The sequence below is a fragment of the Manis javanica genome, chromosome 15 (genome assembly GCF_040802235.1).
Source record: "Manis javanica isolate MJ-LG chromosome 15, MJ_LKY, whole genome shotgun sequence".
Lineage (NCBI taxonomy): Eukaryota > Metazoa > Chordata > Mammalia > Pholidota > Manidae > Manis > Manis javanica.
Window position 1 is genome coordinate 20,146,888 of NC_133170.1, and position 19,455 is coordinate 20,166,342.

Here is a 19,455-nt window from a genome sequence, read left to right on the forward strand (position 1 = left end):
AAAACAAGGGATGGAAAAAGATATTTCATGCAAACAACAGAGAGAAGAAAGCAGGTGTTGCAATTCTGGTATCAGACAAAACAGACTTCAAAATAAAGAAAGTAACAAAAGACAAAGAAGGACATTACATAATGATAAAGGGCTCAGCCCAACAAGAGGATATAACCATTATAAATATATATACACCCAATACAGGAGCACCACCATACCTGAAACAAATACTAACAGAACTAAAGGAGGAAATAGAATGCAATGCATTCATTCTGGGAGACTTCAACACACCACTCACTCCAAAGGACAGATCCACCAGACAGAAAATAAGTAAGGACACAGAGGCACTGAACAACACACTAGAACAGATGGACCTAATAGACATCTACAGAACTCTACATCCAAAAGCAGCAGGATACACATTCTCCTCAAGTGCACATGGAACAATCTCCAGAATAGACCACATACTAGGCCACAAAAAGAGCCTCAGTAAATTCCAAAAGATTGAAATCCTACCAACCAACTTTTTAGACCACAAAGGCATAAAACTAGAAATAAACTGTACAAAGAAAGCAAAAAGGCTCACAAACACATGGAGGCTTAACAACACGCTCCTAAATAATCAATGGATCAATGACCAAATCAAAATGGAGATCCAGCAATATATGGAAACAAATGAAAACAACAACACTAAGCCCCAACTACTGTGGGACCCAGCAGAAGCAGTCTTAAGAGGAAAGTATATAGCAATCTAGGCATATTTAAAAAAAGGAAGAACAATCCCAAATAAATGGTCTAATGTCACAATTATCGAAATTGGAAAAAGAAGAACAAATGAGGCCTAAGGTCAGCAGAAGGAGGGACATAATAAAGATCAGAGAAGAAATAAATAAAATTGAGAAGAATAAAACAATAGCAAAAATCAATGAAACCAAGAGCTGGTTCTTCAAGAAAATAAACAAAATAGATAAGCCTCTAGCCAGACTTATTAAGAGAAAAAGAGAGTCAACACAAATCAACAGTATCAGAAATGAGAAAGAAAAAATCACGACGGACCCCTCAGAAATACAAAGAATTATTAGTGAGTACTATGAAAACCTGTATGCTAACAAGCTTGGAAACCTAGGAGAAATGGACAACTTCCTAGAAAAATACAACCTTCCAAGACTGACCAAGGAAGAAACAGAAAATCCAAAGAGACCAATTACCAGCAACAAAATTGAAGTGGTCATCAAAAAACTACCAAAGAACAAAACCCCCGGGCCAGATGGATTCACCTCAGAATTTTATCAGACATACAGGGAAGACATAATACCCATTCTCCTTAAAGTTTTCCAAAAAATAGAAGAGGAGAGGATACTCTCAAACTCATTCTATGAAGCTAACATCACCCTAATACCAAAACCAGGTGAAGACCCCACCAAAAGAGAAAACTACACACCAATATCCCTGATGAACATAGATGCAAAAATACTCAACAAAATATTAGCCAACCGAATTCAAAAATACATCAAAAGGATCATATACCATGACCAAGTGGGATTCATCCCAGGGATGCAAGGATGGTACAACATTCGAAAGTCCATCAACATCATCCACCACATCAACAAAAAGAAAGACAAAAACCACATAGATGCTGAGAAAGCATTTGACAAAGTTCAACATCCATTCATGATAAAAACTCTCAGCAAAATGGGAATAGAGGGCAAGTACAGCAACATAATAAAGGCCATCTATGATAAACCCACAGCCAACATTATATTGAACAGTGAGAAGCTGAAAGCTTTTCCTCTGAGATCGGGAACTGGACAGGGATGCCCACTCTCCCCACTGTTATTTAACATAGTACTGGAGGTTCTAGCCACAGCAATTAGACAAAACAAAGAAATACAAGGAATCCAGATTGGTAAAGAAGAAGTTAAACTGTCACTATTTGCAGATGACATGATACTATACATAAAAAACCCTAAAGACTCCACCCCAAAACTACTAGAACTGATATCGGAATACAGCAAAGTTGCAGGATACAAAATCAACACACAGAAATCTGTGGCTTTCCTATACACTAACAATGAACCAACAGAAAGAGGAGGAATCAGGAAAAGAACTCCATTCACAATTGCATCAAAGAGAATAAAAAAAAGAGAGCAGATCTCCGGAGCTAGGTATTCAGCAGTCCCAAGCCTTCCACTCCCTCCCTGCTCCATTTCTCTTTCTCCCGCCCATGAGCTGGGGTTGGGGAGGGGCTTGGGTCCCACGGAGCCATAGCTCTGGTACATTACCCCATTCAGTGCTCTTTTCTCCAGGTGTGTGCAGTTTGACGCCATCCTCTTTCCTGTTGCTCTCTCAGGATTAGCTGTGTCAATTAAATTTTCTGATTGTATCCAGTTTTAGGAGGAAGCCTCTGTCTCTCCTTTCATGCCACCATCTTTTTTCATCCCTTCGGATGCTCAGAGGGGACCGTGGCCTTTCCTTCCTCGCTTTTGTCCCTACAGCCCAGTCGCTGTCAGCACAGATCTGGCCCCCAAAGATAGAATATTTTAAGCTTCATTAAGTATAATAATTGCAATAGACTTAAACCCTTTAAATATGTTTAAAGCTATGAGTTTAACTGATTGGTAACTTTTGAAGAATGGAATTAAAGAAATAGAATACCATCATTTTTATTACCTAATGAAGTAATGGATCTAGGCTTTGAAATCAACAGATACTACATGCCTTCCAGTGAAAGAGCACACCACCACCTATAGTTTTGCCAGTTGGATTGAGCCTAGTCTAATCAACCTCTGGATCCAGCTGAAAATTTACAGAAAAATATAGAGGACAGAAGAACATGTTCAGCTGCACAATGAGTATGCAATCAGCAAAACCCAGACTGAGTAAAACTCCACAAGGCAAAAAGCTCAGATCTATGACAAATAAATTGTAAGTAAAATGAAAGGATAGAGGGAGAAACTGGATTTTTTCTTAATACTTGAAACAATATCGTGTTTCCAAAAAGAGCAAGACTAAACTACTAATCGCAGAGAAGCACACTGGGGTGATAAAATTATAACAAAACACCCCAAAAGTCAAGATAGTGGTTACTTGTGGGAGAAGGGAGGAGGTTTTGATTGAGTCAGAGCACATGAAGCAGGTTCTGAGGTGGACAGCAAAGTTGTACTTCTTGACCTGGGTAGTGATTACAAAGGTGTTTTCCTTCATTGAACCATGTATTCGTTTGTGTAGCTTTCTTAATATTTTCCAGATATTCTATACTCATATATGTTTCTCTATCTATAAAATATTTTTTAAAAGGTAGGGAAGGGAAGCTAAGTTAAGTATTTAATAGGTTTATTCAGGTGGTAGGTGGATTTGGTGAGTCGTGAAGGTGTTTAGCTGACTGGGGATCAAAAAACACTGAAATTGTATTAAAGAGCTCTGGCTCTGGAAAGTCACAAGTTGGGGTTGAAATTCCCATTCTGCTAATTATTGGCTATGAACTTCAAGCCTCAGTGTCCTCATCTATAGAATCAGTATAATAATATCTCCTTAGTAGGGTTGTTGCAAGTGTACATGAGGATGAGAAGCAGTCAGCAAAGTGCTTGGCACACAGTGATCACTCAATAAATGTTCTTTGTTGCTCTTATTGCTGCTATTGTTTTGGGGACTGTGAGCAGCTTTTATTTGGCATCTTTTTCATGAACCACTGGGGACTGCTATGAGGCCTCTTTTGATATCCATTGCAGCTATTGGAGTTCTTTTTCTTTGCTGCTGCTCCAATTATAGTCCTGAGAAAATTCTGACTTCATTTCTTTAAACATTAAATGCTTTGGGATACATAGGAAATGAAAAGTGTTATGGATTTTCAAACTATATTAAACCAATATAACTTGCTGCCCAACTGCTACGGGGACCAGATGGCAGTAACTGCTAGATTGATGGGAATAGAGAATTTGTGGGAACTCATTTAGCCTATGGTGAGTATGCCGACCACCTCCCCAGGTATCAGGAGACAAGAGTTATGGTAATGCTCTCAGGATGGGTCAATATTTGGAGATATGACCTCATAAGCAATTACCCTTCTCAGCATACTTTCCACTGATGCAATTGTCAGTTTTATTTTATATGCATATATGTAAAGTGCATAGCCTGTTTTTAGTCATCAGATAACTACTCCAGTTAGCGCCAATTTCCTACTGACCTATCCTGCATCATTGCCTTTTACCCAAATCTAGCAGTAGGTAAGGTAATGCCCTCTGAGGTAATGTACTGGCAATTAGTTTTAGTCCACTTTTGCCTAAGGTACATGTTGAATAGGGAGTGGAAACATTCCTCTACTTTACAAGCATCTTTCCTCTCCATACCTCACCACGTGGGGCTTGCACATTCTATTCCCATTTCCCCTACCTAAATTTCCATAACCAGCTCAGCTCATCTCTTTTCTATTTCAGATATCTCACTTGGCCTATTAAAATGTGTATAGTACTTTCCCCTTATCATTTCAACCATATCAGACAAGTATTATTAACCTCTTTTATTTATTACAAGGAATTTGATCTCCTAGTGATTAAACGACTTGCCTGCAGCAAGACATAGCAGAGCTGGGACAGGAGCAGACCTCTCCATTACACAGGTCGCATCTATGATTTCCTTCTTTTGTCCTACAGGCACTGCCTTCTCCTCTGAGAGAACTTTGAAATATTTTATTTATCTATTTATGAATACATGTAGTTATCTACTTTTTGGTTGGTTTATTTTATAGGAATTACTAAATTATTTGTTATGTGACTATCTGATAGAAAGAGAATAAATATACAATTAAAAGCAACAGCCTAAAACAATTACTACCTAGATATTTTTAACAAGTAATAAACCAGATTTGGAAGAAAACATCATCCTTAAAAATGCAGATTTACTTCTAAAACTCTACCAGCATGCTGTCTTTTTGCATCTTTTCTTGGGACAGATTTATTCCATTTTCAATCCATTTATAATGACTTTTTAAAAATATTTTAAATAGATTCTAGGAATAAAAGATAGCAGCGTAGGAAAGCAAGGCAAAAATCTCCTCCCAAAGTCACATAGAACATGAAAATATAGTAAATACAACTAGGCCTGAAATCAGCCTGAAGACTGCAGAACTGACCACCTACATCTGGGGAAGAAGAGAAGACCCTACAGAAAAGGGTAAAGTAACAAAGCCATGATCTGGAAGCACCCAAGCCCTCCTCCCACCCCAGCCCACAGGTGGGAGGAAGAGGAATGGAGCAGGGAGGGAGTAGAAGCCCAGGACCCTGAACACCTGGCCCTGGAAATCTGCACTGGGAGCACAAGCTCATATTGCAGGGTTCCCTGGTGTTTAGTGGGGCTGGACAACAGATATGGGCAGAATACTCAGGGAATCTGCCTGTGCAGAACAGGCATGCTCTTCCAGGCACCCTAAGAAAGAAAGCAGGGAAGGCAGTTTGAAAGACTTCCCAGCAACGAGAGGGGTGCCAGAGGGGCAAGGAGTGCACAGTGCTCTCTGTTTAGGATAAAGGTCATGTGGACAATACTTCCACAACCTGCCCTCAGCCCAACAGGTTGGAAGCCCTCAGGAGACTCATACACTCCATTCCCCTCACTGGCAACACAGCCCAGAGATACCTTTCAGTGGTGCACAGCCTGCCAGCTGGCAGTGAAATCAAACTTCACTCCCAGGTAGGCAGGGGGAGAAACCCCAGCCTGTTCAGCCTATTTTGGGCCAGCTAGGGAACTTCATGTGCAGTCCAGCCCTGAGAGCTCTTTCCTCCCAGCAGGCACTGGTCCCACCAGCCTGCACCCATCCCCCCCCCCCATTGCAGCAGGCTGAAGCAGAACACAAACAAGGCAGACACCCACTGCATGCCAACAGTTGGGGCTCCTGCACAGGAAATTGAGTTTATGGGCATGAGAGGACACCTCCTATACAAATCTATTATCCAGTAAGAAACACTAAAAAAAAATGAAGAGACAGAGGAATTTGGTCCAGACAAAAATTCAAGAAAAAATGCTGTTAAGAGGGCTTAGTGAAACTGAAATCACCAATCTTCTCATTAAAGATGTCAAAATAAAAGTCATAAACATGCTAATGGATTTACAGAAAAATATTCAAGATCTCAGGGAGGACTTCAACAAAGAGATAGAAAATTTTTAAAAAATACAGTATCTGAAATGATACACACAATGGAAGGATTTAAAAATAGATTAAATGAGGTAAAGGAGATAGTAAATGAAATGGAATTGAAAGAATAGGAAAACAAAGCTCAGGCACAGAGAGAATAAGAATCTCTAGGAATGAAAGAATAATAAGAGCTGTGCAACCAATCCAAACAGAACAATATTTGCATTATAGAGGTACCAGAAGAAGAACAGAGAGACAAAGGGATACAAAGTCTCTTTGAGGAAATAATTGCAGAAAATTTTCCCAATCTGGGGAAGGAAATAGTCACTCAGATCACAGAAGTACAGAGATCACCCAAACACAAGGAACCCTAGGAAGATAACACCAAGACATATAATAATTAAAATGGCAAAGATCAAGGACAAGGAGAGAGTACTGAAAGCAGCCAGAGAGAGAAAAAGGACCACTTATAAAGGAAACCCCATCAAGCTATCATCAGACTTCTCAGAAGAAACTTTACAGGCCAGAAGGAAGTGGCATGATATATTTAATGCAATGAAACAGAAGGGCCTCCAGCCAAGAATACTCTACCTGGCAAGATAATCATTTAAATTTGAAACAGGGATTAAACAATTTTTAGCTAAGCAGAAGTTGAGGGAATTCACTACCACCAAACCATTTCTACAAGATATTTTAAAGAGACTGATCTAGATGGAAGTGCTCCTAGGGCTAAATAGCTGTCATCAGAAAAAATAAACCCACAGGAAAGATAGTAGACCAATTAATTACTAAGAAAATACAAAATTAAATCAACTACTCACAAAGTTAGTCAAGGAATACACAAAGTACAGAATATGACACTTAATATATAAAGAGTAGAAGAAGAAGAAGAAAAGAAGGAAAAAAAAGAACCTTTAGATTATATTTGAAATGAGTAATAAGTAGTTTAAGATAGACTGTTAGAAGGGGTTAACATCCAAAATATATAAAGAACTCACATGCTTCAACACCCAAAAAGCAAATAACCCTATTAAAAAATGGGCAGAGGATATGAACAGACACTCCTCCAAAGAAGAAATTCAGGTGGCCAATAGGCACATGAAAAGATGCTCCACATCACTAATTATCCGGGAAATGTAAATTAAAACCACAATGAGATATCACCTCATACCAGTTAGGATGGCCAACATAGAAAGACTAGGAAAAACAAATGCTGGCAAGGATGCAGAGAAAGGGGAGCCCTCCTACACTGGTGGTGGAAATGTAAACTAGTTCAGCCATTGTGGAAAGCTATATGAAGGTACCTGAAAAAAAAAAAAATAGAAATACCATTTGACCCAGGAATTCCACTCCTAGGAATTTACCTTAATTTACCATTAAGAATGCAGGAGCCAAATTTCAAAAAGACTTATGTACCCCTATGCTTATCACAGCACTATTTCCCATAGCCAAGAAATGGAAGCAACCTAAGTGTCCATCAGTAGATGAATGGATAAAGAAGATGTGGTACATATACACAACGGAATACGATTCAGCCATAAAAAGAAAACAAATCCTACCATTTGCAACAACATGGATGGAGCTAGAGGGTATTATGCTCAGTGAAATAAGCCAGGTGGAGAAAGACAAGTACCAAATGATTTCATTCCTCTGTGGAGCATAAGAACAAAGCAAAAACTGAAGGAACAAAACAGCGTCAGACTCACAGAACCCAAGAATGGACTGACTAATGGTTACCAAAGGGAAAGGGACTGGAGAGAGTGGGTGGGAAGGGAGGGAGAAGGGGAATAAGGGGGATTATGATTAGCACACATAACATAGGGGCAGGGAGCATGAGGAAGGCAGTATAGCACAGAGAAGACAAGTAATGACTCTATAGCATCTTACTATGCTGATGGACAGTGACTATAATGGGGTATGTGGTGGAGACTTGATAATGGGGGTAATCTAGTAACCACAATGTTGCTCTTGTGATTGTATATTAATGATACCAAATTTTTTTTTAAAAGATAGACTATTAGATAGTAAGGAAGCTATCCTTGAACCTTTGGTAACCACAAATCTAAAGCCTACAATGACAATAAGTACATATCTATCAATAATCACTCTAAATATAAATGGACTGAATGCACCAATCAAAAGACCAATCAAAAGAGTTGCAAAATGGATTAAAAAAAACAAGACCCATCTATAAGCAGCCTACAAGAGACTCATTTCTAGCCCAAAGACATACACAGACTAAAAGTGAAGGGATGGGAAAAGATACTTCATGCAAATAATAGGGAGAAAAGGCAGGAATAGCAGTGCTTGTATCAGACAAAATAGATTTCAAAACAAAGAAAATAACAAAAGACAAAGAAGGAAATTACATAATGATAAAGAGGTCAGTCCAACAAGCAGATATAACCATTATAAATATCTATGTACCTGATATAGGAGCACCTAAATATGTGAAACAGATACTAACAGAATTAAAGGGGGAAATAGAATGTAAAACATTCATTTTAGGGACTTCAACACACCACTCACTCCAAAGAATGGATCAACCAGACAGAAAATAAGGGGGCAGAAGCACTGAACAACACATTAGAACAGATGGACCTAACAGACATCTACAGAACACTCCATGCAAAATCAGCAGGATACATATTCTTCTCAAGAGTACAGGGAATGTTTTCCAGAATAGATCACATTCTAAGCCATAAAAAGAACCTCAATAAATTCAAAAGATTGAAATTGTACCATCGAGCTTCTGAGACTACAAAGGTGTGAAATAAGAAATAAATTATGCAAAGAAAACAAAAAAGCCCACAAATACATGGAGGCTTAACAACATACTCATAAATAATCAATGGATCAATGACAAAATAAAAACAGAGATCAAGCAATATATGAAGACAAATGAAAGCAACAACTCAATAGCCCAAAACCTGTGGGACGCAGTGAAAGCAGTTCTAAGAGGAAAGTATATAGCAAACAGGCTTACCTCAAGAAACAAGAACAATCCCAAATGAACAGTGCAAACTCAAATTAATGAAACTACAAAAAGAAGAACAAATGAAGCCCAAAGTAAGTAGAAGGAGAGACATAATAAAGATTAGAGCAGAAATAAATAAAATTGAGAATAATAAAATAATAGAAAGAATGAATGAAACCAGGCACTGGTTCTTTGAGAAAATAAACAAAATAGATAAACCCTATCCAGACTTATCAAGAAAAATACAGAGTGTACACACATAAACAGAATCAGAAATGAAAAAGAAAAAATCACAATGGACACCATGGAAATACAAAGAATTATTAGAGAATACTATGAAAAATTATATGCCAAAAAATTGGACAACCTAGAAGAAATGGACAACTTTCTAGAAAAACACAACCTTCTAAGACTGATCCAGGAAGAAACAGAAAATCTGAACAGATCAATTATCAGCAATGAAATCAAACTGGTAACCAAAAAATGACCTAAGAACAAAACTCCTGGTCCAGATGGCTTCATGGCTGAATTTTATCAAACATTTAAAGAAGAGCTAATACTCATCCTCCTTAAAGTATTCCAAAAAGTAGAAGGGGAGGGAATACTTCCAAACTCATTCTATGAGGCCAGCATCACTCTGATACCAAAACCAGAGAAAGACACCACAAAATAAGAAAATTATAGACCATTATCCCTGATGAATATTGATGCAAAAATCCTCAACAAAATATTAGCAAACTGAATTCAAAAATACATCAAAAAGATCATCCATCATGATCAAGTGGGATTTATTCCAGGGATGCAAGGATGGTACAATATTCGAAAATCAATCAACATCATACACCACATCAACAAAAAGGACAAAAATCATATTATCATCTCAATAGATGCTGAAAAAGCATTTGACAAAATTCAACATTCATTCATGATAAAAACTCTCAATAAAATGGGTATAGAGGGTAGGTACCACAACATAATAACCTGATTAAAAAAAGGGCAGAGGATCTGAACAGGCATTCTCCAAAGAAGAAATTCAGATGGCCAACAGGCACATGAAAAGATGCTCTACATTGCTAATCATCAAGGAAATGTAAATTAAAGCCACAATGATATATCGCCTCACACCAGTTAGGATGGCTAACAACCAAAAGACGAGAAACAATAAATGCTGGCAAGGATGCAAAGGGGAACCCTCCTACACTGCTGGTGGGAATGTAAATTAGTTCAGCCATTGTGGAAAGCATATGGAGGTTCCTCAAAAAACTAAAAATAGAAATACTATTTGACCCAGTAATTCCAATCCTAGGCATTTAGCTGAAGAAAACAATATCCCTGATTCAAAAAGACATATGTACCCCTATGTTTATCACAGCACTATTTATAATAGCCAAGATATGGAAGCAACCTGAGTGTGGGGTGGTGAGAGGGGTAGAAGGAAATTCAGGAGCATTATAATTAGCACTCACAATACAGGCAGGTCACAGGGAAGGCAGTACAGCACAGGGATGAGAAGTAATGACTCTACAGCATCTTACTACACTGACGGACAGTGACTGCAATGGGGTGGGGTCCGGCTATTAATAATATGGGTAAATATTGAAACCACAATATTGTTCATATGAAACCTTCACAAGATTGTATATCAATAATACTATAATAAAAATATATTTTTTAAGTTTTCAGAGACTCTTGAAGGCTAACATAATGAACACTTGTGTACCCACTACCCAAATGTTATTGTTTTCTCTGTATTTGCTTCCAATTTTTACTGTTTTTGAAATAAAATATTTCAGAAAGGGCAGTTTCCTATATTCTCTTCTTCCAGTTTCATTCCTCTGTCTCCACTATCCTGAAAGTCATGTGTATCTTTTCCTTTCATGTTTTTAATTATTTACTGTGCATGCATTTATCCATAAATAACATTTTAAAATATAATCTTTGCACAAATGGTATCATCAGCTTATATATACATCATACTACTTGTTTTTTTCTACCCAACATTGTGTTTCTGATATGTGTATTTTTTGATATCTAAAATATCAATAAATTTTTATCTATGAAAGGTGAGATCTATCCTTGTCATTTTTGCATCTTACATACTTGATTTTATTTCTATCTTACTTTGTGTCTTTTGTTTTCCACACTTTTTGCTTTTATTATCTCTCTTTTCCTATCTCTTATTAAAGTAATGAAGTTATCCATTGTCCTACTTTTCCTCGTTTGCTAGTTTGGAACCAATAAATTACTTTTCTATTATTTTTATTGTTGTTCCCCAATTTTTAACAAAACATACTTAACTGTACATCTTAAATAAAGTCTAAAATTATCCTTTCTACCCTCCTCTTCACCATGCATAAACCACCCTTATTGCTAGAATGTAGTTCCACATTTTTATGCTTTTCTATTGTTTTTATATGTACCATTTGTATTGCTAATGCTTTTTAATAATGCACAGTTAATTAATCAATATATTTTACTAGTTTGGGGGCTTATGTTGTTTCTTGTTCACTTCTAGCTCAGGGCTTCTCAACAGTGGCACTATTCACATTTTGTGTGAGATAATTCTCTCTTGTGGCAGTGAATCCTGTATATCTGCAGGATGTTGAGCAGTATCCCTGGCCTCTACCCAATAGATGTAAGGAACATCTTTAAGCCATAACAATCAAAAATGTCTCCAGAGATTGCCAAAAGCCCCTTGAGAGGCAAAATTGCTCCCAGTTGAGCGCTACTAACAAGCTAAGTACAGAAGCTAGTTCTAGCTGAGGTATGCCTATGGTAGAAGTTCTACTAACAAGGCTCAGGGGAAAGGGCAGTGGGGGGACATTTTGCACAAAATCAGTTAACCATTATTTTGCCTTTATATTAAATTTTTTAACCTAAATTATTTTTTATGCATCTGACCCCTCATTTTCCTTCAATATTTTGAAGATATTACTTCATTGACCTTTCTATTGTTCTTAATGAGAGACTTCCTGATGGTACCAGGGAATTCCTTCTTCCTAAAGTAATTTGGGTTTTTTCCTCTCCTGTAGATCTAAAAACAAATTGCTTTATACTTTTTATTCTTCAATCTCACCACAGTGTGTCTAGATGAGAATTTATTTTTAGCCCTTCTGTGTACTTTCAGACTAAGGATTCAGGTCTTCCATCAATTCTGGAAAATGTTCACTGTTATCTCTTTAAATACTGGTTCTCAGTTATATTATCTTCTAGAATATACATATTACATGTGCTATTGTCCACATCTCTTAACTGCCTTTTCATAGTTTTATCCGCTTTATCCTAGGTGGCTTCCCCACTACTGTCTTCCAGTTCAGTAATTGTCCCTTTGGGTTCAGTGTGGAATTTATCTTCTGTGTTAAAATTTTTCCATTTCAAGATCATTTTTCACATCCAGGATTTCCAGTCGTTCATTTTTATAAACTTCTCTTCTTGTTTTATTTCTTACTTGAGTCGGTCATGATTTATTGTTCTTAGGGGAGTAATCTTCCTTCCTTTGTCTCTGTGAAGATTCTGAGCACACATGCCTTACAGCCTGTTTCAAATTGCTTTACTATTTCCTGTACATTAGCATTAATTTGTCTCCTGATGGTCGATTTTGTTTTCTTTTTTTTTTTAGCATTCTTTCCTTCATGTTTTGGGGCTTTTGGTTTACAGTCTTATTTTAAGAGTTTATTATCTCTTCTCCCATGTTACTTGGCAAAAAATGAAACCCCTGGCTGCCTTGGCCTGGTTTTGGACCCAGAGCCTCACAGGCTCCCAGATTCAGTCTACTTTACATTTCATATTTGTTTTATTTATGCTACATAGAGATGTTTATCTTATGTTTGAACATGGCTTTGACCTTTGAAATTACTCTTTTAAAAATTTTCTATGTATAGAAAGTCACTGAAAGGTTTCAAAGAGGGGCCTTTCAGTGACACCTTGGCCAGAAATTTCTTAAGCCCTTTAGAGCCCAAATCTACCTGTTAACTTCATCTTGGGTCTTATTGCTCGGAATTAAATATAATTAGTCTCTCAATCTAGGTTAAACCCTCCCACTTATTTCTCAGTTTCTCCTATTCCCCTGGATCTTACAGGCCCAGTGGACTAACTAACCTTTCCCATGATGACTGAGTTCCCAACCACTAAGACACTAGCCTCTTCACTTCTCAATAGCTCTACCCATGGAATTATCCCTTCCGCTGGTCAAATCACTGCTCTGTTAGCATCCCTTCCCATCCTGATTCTCTGGCACCTTCCTGGCTCACATGAAGGAAATTTTTCTTCTCTACTCCAGTCTGCACTACATTCCTTATACCCCAAAATCCATGTTGAAAATAAATTTGACTTTAATGTTCTCATTCTCAGTGGCATCACAGACTTTTATGAACCAGCATGGCCCAAGCACAAGGCTCTAGTCATCACTGAGCTCTCAGACTCATCCCCACCTGTTGGTTCACAACCTCTGGAGATCCCAGGTGTAATCTGAAACTGGCCCCATCCACAGAGGGTAGGGGGAGACTGAGGAGAAGCAGGCCGTTCCAGATTGGTAGCTGGCAGGTTTAATAAGCAAGGGAACTTTCATTTGAGGTTTGTCTTGGGTGGCTCGAGACTATGTCCTGGGGCAGCTTTTGGGAGCAGGGAGAGTAAGCACAAGGTTTAGCTCCCAGGTCAACCAGGGGTCACATCCTCTTGGTGAGCTCCCCAAACACTGCCTTAGATATACTTCATGACTCTTTTTCCATGGTAGGGAGAGTCCATTCTGCATTGTGGATTCCCTTCCTCCTTCTTCCCCTTTCCCCATTGTCCTATGTCATCTTCAAAATTTGTCTTGTTAGTGTGTTTTCATTGGTTCAATAATAATTTAAAAACCATCAAGAGTCTGTTATATTCTAGGTTTACACTAGGCTCTAGGAGAAGAAAATACAGCAATGATTCAGATGGCAATGATATTCTGCAGAATGTAGCAGATCGTGCACATACAGAAACAATTATAATACACTCTGGGAATGCAGGGGAGGGAGACTCTTCCTGGAGGAGGCCTCCTCTGAACAGGGTCTTAGAGGATAGGAGGAATCTAGACATGAGATTAAGGGAAAAGAATCCAGGTCAAGAGAAAATGTTCAGTTATCATTTGCCTTCATAACTATAGTTTCTATTCCTTAGGGAGAGGAGCCCTAAGATCTATTTTTATATCTCTCACAATGCTTTACACGGGTCTGTATAAAATGGAACTCCACAGATACTGAATGAATCATATTATTAAATATGGTGTGAAATGTTTCCCCACAACTTGATCTCTATCTTCATGCTCAGAGAATGACTTACCCATTTATTAATCCATTCTAACAACACATATCAGCACCTATTATGTCTTAGCCACATTAAAGGTAATGGTGTAGAAATGAGCGGGTCAGGCATTCCCAGCAAATATCGCAGTTAGGGGAAGTGCCTTTGGCGTGGAGGCTGGAAGTATGCTGGGAGTCCAGTATCCAGTATTTGGCTTTCAGACCCTTCCATGTGCAGTAAATAAGGGTTTCAATCAAGCTATTCCATGCCCGTGAGTTTACAGCCCTTCCAGCCCTGATGCTTCCCACTGACGCTGAAGAGGCTTTGTTGTAAACATAAGGGATTTTCCTGTGAGAAAGCTGCCTGGGGACACAAGTGCCCAGGGAACTGATGGGGTAAGCACCACCCACACCGCACCACTGAGAGCCTGAGGGCAGCCCTGGACGCAGGGGTCGTGTCTCCAAACCACATAACCACTGGTGCTTCTCCTGCGCTCTTCCCTTCTCAGATCTGAGTCTTCTGTTCCCAAGGCCGTGTTGCTCCCAGGCTGCCAAGGCAAACATCACAGGAAGCCAAATCAGCTATTCAGGTACAGAGATTACGTGTGTACATGTTGTCTTGTTTCTCTCATTTAAATCTTAAAAGATACATGTGACATCTATAAACATGATTCCCCCATCTTTTTACCTGAACATACCTTCTGTTAAAATCAAATTAAATGGAGACCAGACTTGAAAATCCTGAGCAGAGGAAACCAGTTAAGCAACATAGGAAAGTAGTCTAGCTTATTTCATGAATATAAGTGAAATTTAACTTAGGTTATTTCATGTACATGCCTCTGATAATCATAATCAAAAGTTAAACCATTCTCCTAAAATGATGTAAGATCATTACTTTTAACCAATCCCCTGCCATCTGGAAACCCCACTGTAATGACCAATCATTGTAAAGGTTAAACAATTTCCTCATTTTCACTTTATAAGCCATCCTGTAATGCTATGCTTCTGAACTTCACACCAGTTTCAAGTTTGAAGTCTCCCTGCCCACAAATGGTTTGTTCCTTGCTCAATAAAATATTCATATCAAGAAAAGCGCACTGAATTTTCTCTTGATGCTACATAGATTCACAGGTTCTTAGCTTAAAAGAACTCCTTATCCATATTTTAATTCTAAGCACTCCCAACCAAAAATAAGATTGTATTAAACCTTCTGCCAATTTACCACAATCACCAAAAATCAATCCTAGGGTCAAAGGTGTTAAGTCTTTGTAGAATGGGAAATGAAGGCACAGTTAGGAATTGCACAATATAGGTTCGAATTCTGACTCTGCAACTTGCAGCACTGCATGGGATTGCAGGCTTACATTCCCTGGACTTGTGTTTGCATCTGTAAAATGGGAACAATAGTGCTACAAACAAATAAGGTTGTTGTGAGGGTTAAATGCATGCCTGGAAAATCTTCAACAACTGGTGATAATTTTATTTTTATTATTGTAATTACTACAATCGTCCCGCCCCCAGCTCAGTGGCTGCCCAAGCTGTTTGTTCACTCCCACTCTCCATCTGCTTCCACCGGAGCAGGGAAGGGAGCCTCTGGAAAGGCAGCCTCTGAGCCCAGGCTACCGAGTGGGGTCAGAGTGCAGGACTGTCCTGTCTGCTCCTGCTGATGCTCAGGCTCCACCAGCCAAAAGGCACAGGCAGGGCACAGAGCAGGGCTGTGGAATCAGCCTCACCTCACAGGCCAGATACCTTCACTGTGGAGAGGACTTCAATCACCAGGATTTCATTTATTCAATTTCCTGCTGTAAGAATCTCTGGTTTTTGCATCCTAGAAAAGCTATCACCATATCTACATACTATTGATGCAAACATGACTCACCCAGGTGCCCACAGTCTCACTTCCCAGACAACTGGAAGTGTTTGGGGTCACCAGGAACTCATCACCCTTCCACCATGCGGGGCGGAATGTGCTCACCAGGCAGTGGGTGTGGGACCAGGCAGAGAATGGTTGTTTCTTGTTACCCATCCCTCCCTGGCCAGAACTGGTCCCAGATGGAGCCCATCTCCTATCTGCCACAGCCTGGATGCCACTTCTCAACAAACCCAACATTCATTAACACCAGACCTGGCTTATACGACCTGTCTTTTGAAGATATGTGCTCATTTATTGCTCTTACCGTCCTTCCACGCCCAGCCCCAGTCCCTTTCTCTCCAGCTCAGGCATTTTCACAGACTGCCTGATGAGCATGGAGAAAACCCACAAAACTGGCCTGTGCACATCTGGTAAGCTTCTGCCTGCTATCATGTAACTGATTACAGGTGGTGCTGGGGAGAGAGGGTTAATAACACTAATGAGTAAGTCTGATTGGTTATTAAGCACTATATGCCTGGCAACAATGCCATCCTGGAACCTGCCAATCCCTGCCACTTTAGTAACAGTCTTTGCTGGAGATCAGGGACTGCAGGACAGATCAGAATGTCTGAACTAGGGAACTTCAGGGGACTCTGGATACCAATAGTGGTAAGTGTAATTAAAGTATTTAAGATGTATGCACCAATTGCATCTCCAAGGATTCGCAAGTAGCTATGCAGACAGAATTTAAACCTACAAAAGCCACCCTGAGGAGCTGGGACTTTATCCCATGAGCAACGGGCACACACTGAGGATTTTAGGCAGGGGTGTGATACAATTCACTTTATGAATTAAAGAGACAATTCTGGCAGCATCCTGGGGAAACGTGACCAAATAGATGGGAGTACCATTCACCCAAATCTGAATGAAGGAAGAGACAGATCGGAGGAGGAAAAGGAGGAGTTATTTAGAGGATGAAGTTCACAATGTGTGAACGATTGTATTATCCACCAAATTATTTGCTGACCCTCACCCAGGATACCCATCAAGCTTGGTCAACGTGACTCCATTTTGGCTGATAAAATGCAAGTGAATGTGATGGAAGCTTCAGGAAACAGCTCGTATGTCTCCATGATCTCTTTTTCTTCTGCTGGGAGATATGCCATGTTTCAGCCAGAGGCTGCTCTGCTGGTCTGTGCCCTGAAGTGGGGATATCGAGCAGAGCATAGTCAACCTGTAGTGCACAAGTAGAGCGAGTGGGAAAGAAACCTTTACTCTGGTGGACCACTTAGATTTGGGGGTGTCTGTCAACACAGCATTATCTAGCTCATCCTGACTGATTCAAGATGACTGGGGAGGTGAGGGGGTGGGGAAGGCACTGTATCTTCATGAGGTTTAGCTGTGGGCCATTTTTAAAGAACTAGCCATTCTTTGTCTAGCCCTATTTGGAAGCTTCTGGAGTCACTGTTTATTAGTCTTTGTCTTGAAGAGTCATGGGGCCTGCCTAAGGGGACCAGGTTCTAAAATTGTATCCTGCTGTCAACTTAGGATCCCCACAGTATGGTGACTGTGGCCAGAAGGGGCTCCCGAGAAAAGCACCCTGTCAAGGTGGTGGTGTGCATAGTTAACTTTTAATAAATTGTGGGTGACAGAGCTCAGTTCAGAACATCAGCAAATGTGAATGTTATCTCAGTACAGATGTTGCAAAAGAAAAGGGATTATAGGGAAACAAAACCAAGGAGAGGCCCGAAGGCCAGGAAGACATGGAAGCTGCAGAGGAATATCTGAGAGTGCAGAAAGGGAGGCTCGGGCAGAGGTCCGCCTTAGTGAATCTTGAGGACTGGGCGTGCCGCCTTGGGGGATGGGGCATGGCTGTGTGCTGTCACGCGCAGGTACCCGTGGACATCCCCATCTGGAGTGACACATTCATCTCTGTGTGCAGCATATTTGCCTTCCTGGGGCCTTTAGGAGAAACAGAAACTAATGATATTCTGTAATATGAGGGCAGTTTGTGCTCTGCCATACCTTGGTCGTGAGGGCACTGCCAGTCTTCATGAAATCGGAGGGGAAAGAAGATGTTTCTCTTTTTCCCAGAAAAGCTGGAGGTCTGCTTTTCTGGAGAAAGAATGAGAAATCTGCCAGGCAGCAAATATCATGAGGGAGAGACGATGATGAGAATGAGATACAGGGAAGGGCACATAAGAAGAACCTGGGGAAAAAAGCCCTCTTGGGAATATAAGTGAGAGTTCTGTGGAGAAGATGATTTTTTTGAGGAAAGGAGGGAATTTCAGAAGAATAAAAAATAAACAATACCCTAAAAGGCTTTCTCTATATACTCATGCGGCCAATACCATAAGATTCTGCTTCTTTTTCTCTTTCATTCATTCACAAGCACTACCGAGGGACAGGCTTATGCCGAGCACGTGCTGATCACCAGGGACATAAAGATAGAAGACCCAATCCTAGCCCCAAAATGTTCAGTCTACTGCATATTCTAAATTTATTTAAAGTATTTATAATTCCTTCACCACAATATTAGCTCCTTAAAGGCTAACCTTGTGTTTTTTCAATGTCCAGCACAGAGTAGGTGCTCATCAAATATGAACTGAGTGAACAAATTATGGAATGGACATCAAATGGGGAACGTAAACTAAGAACCAATGAGCCTTCAGTACGGGAGGTGCTCTGGCAACACAAGGTGTTGTGAGAACCTTGCATAAGGGTTCTTAGCAAAGCTCCAGCAGATTGACATGAAGGGAGGTCCAAAGAATGAACAGGCGTTTCCAGGCCACAGCAGAAGGCAGTGAGCCAAGCACAGACTTCTAAAGACTCAGAGCAGCTTCATCTGTTCGAGGAGCTGAGAGAATCCCACTGTGGGGGCTCCTCTTGGGGTTGCCTATCCATGAAAATTTCAGATTTTACCATCCAGGCAATAGAGGACCATTAAATGCTTTTTCCTCCCGTTTTTTGTGAAAGGTGCGTGTTGGGAGATGGTTTATTACTTCTAGGGGAAATACATCTTGTTTTCATATTTAAGCGCATGTTCCATCATGCAGACCCCATAGACTTGTTGCAGAGACCAGGTAATCAGCACCCCCTTCCCTCCCTATTTCAGGCCCACTGTCACTGTTGGCCTTATTTTTGATTCAGCCCCCATTACTTTGGCTCTTTCTAAAAAGAAAAACAAACCTTAGTTTTCACCCTTTTATTTATTTCTACTATAGTTCTATCTCACTCTTGA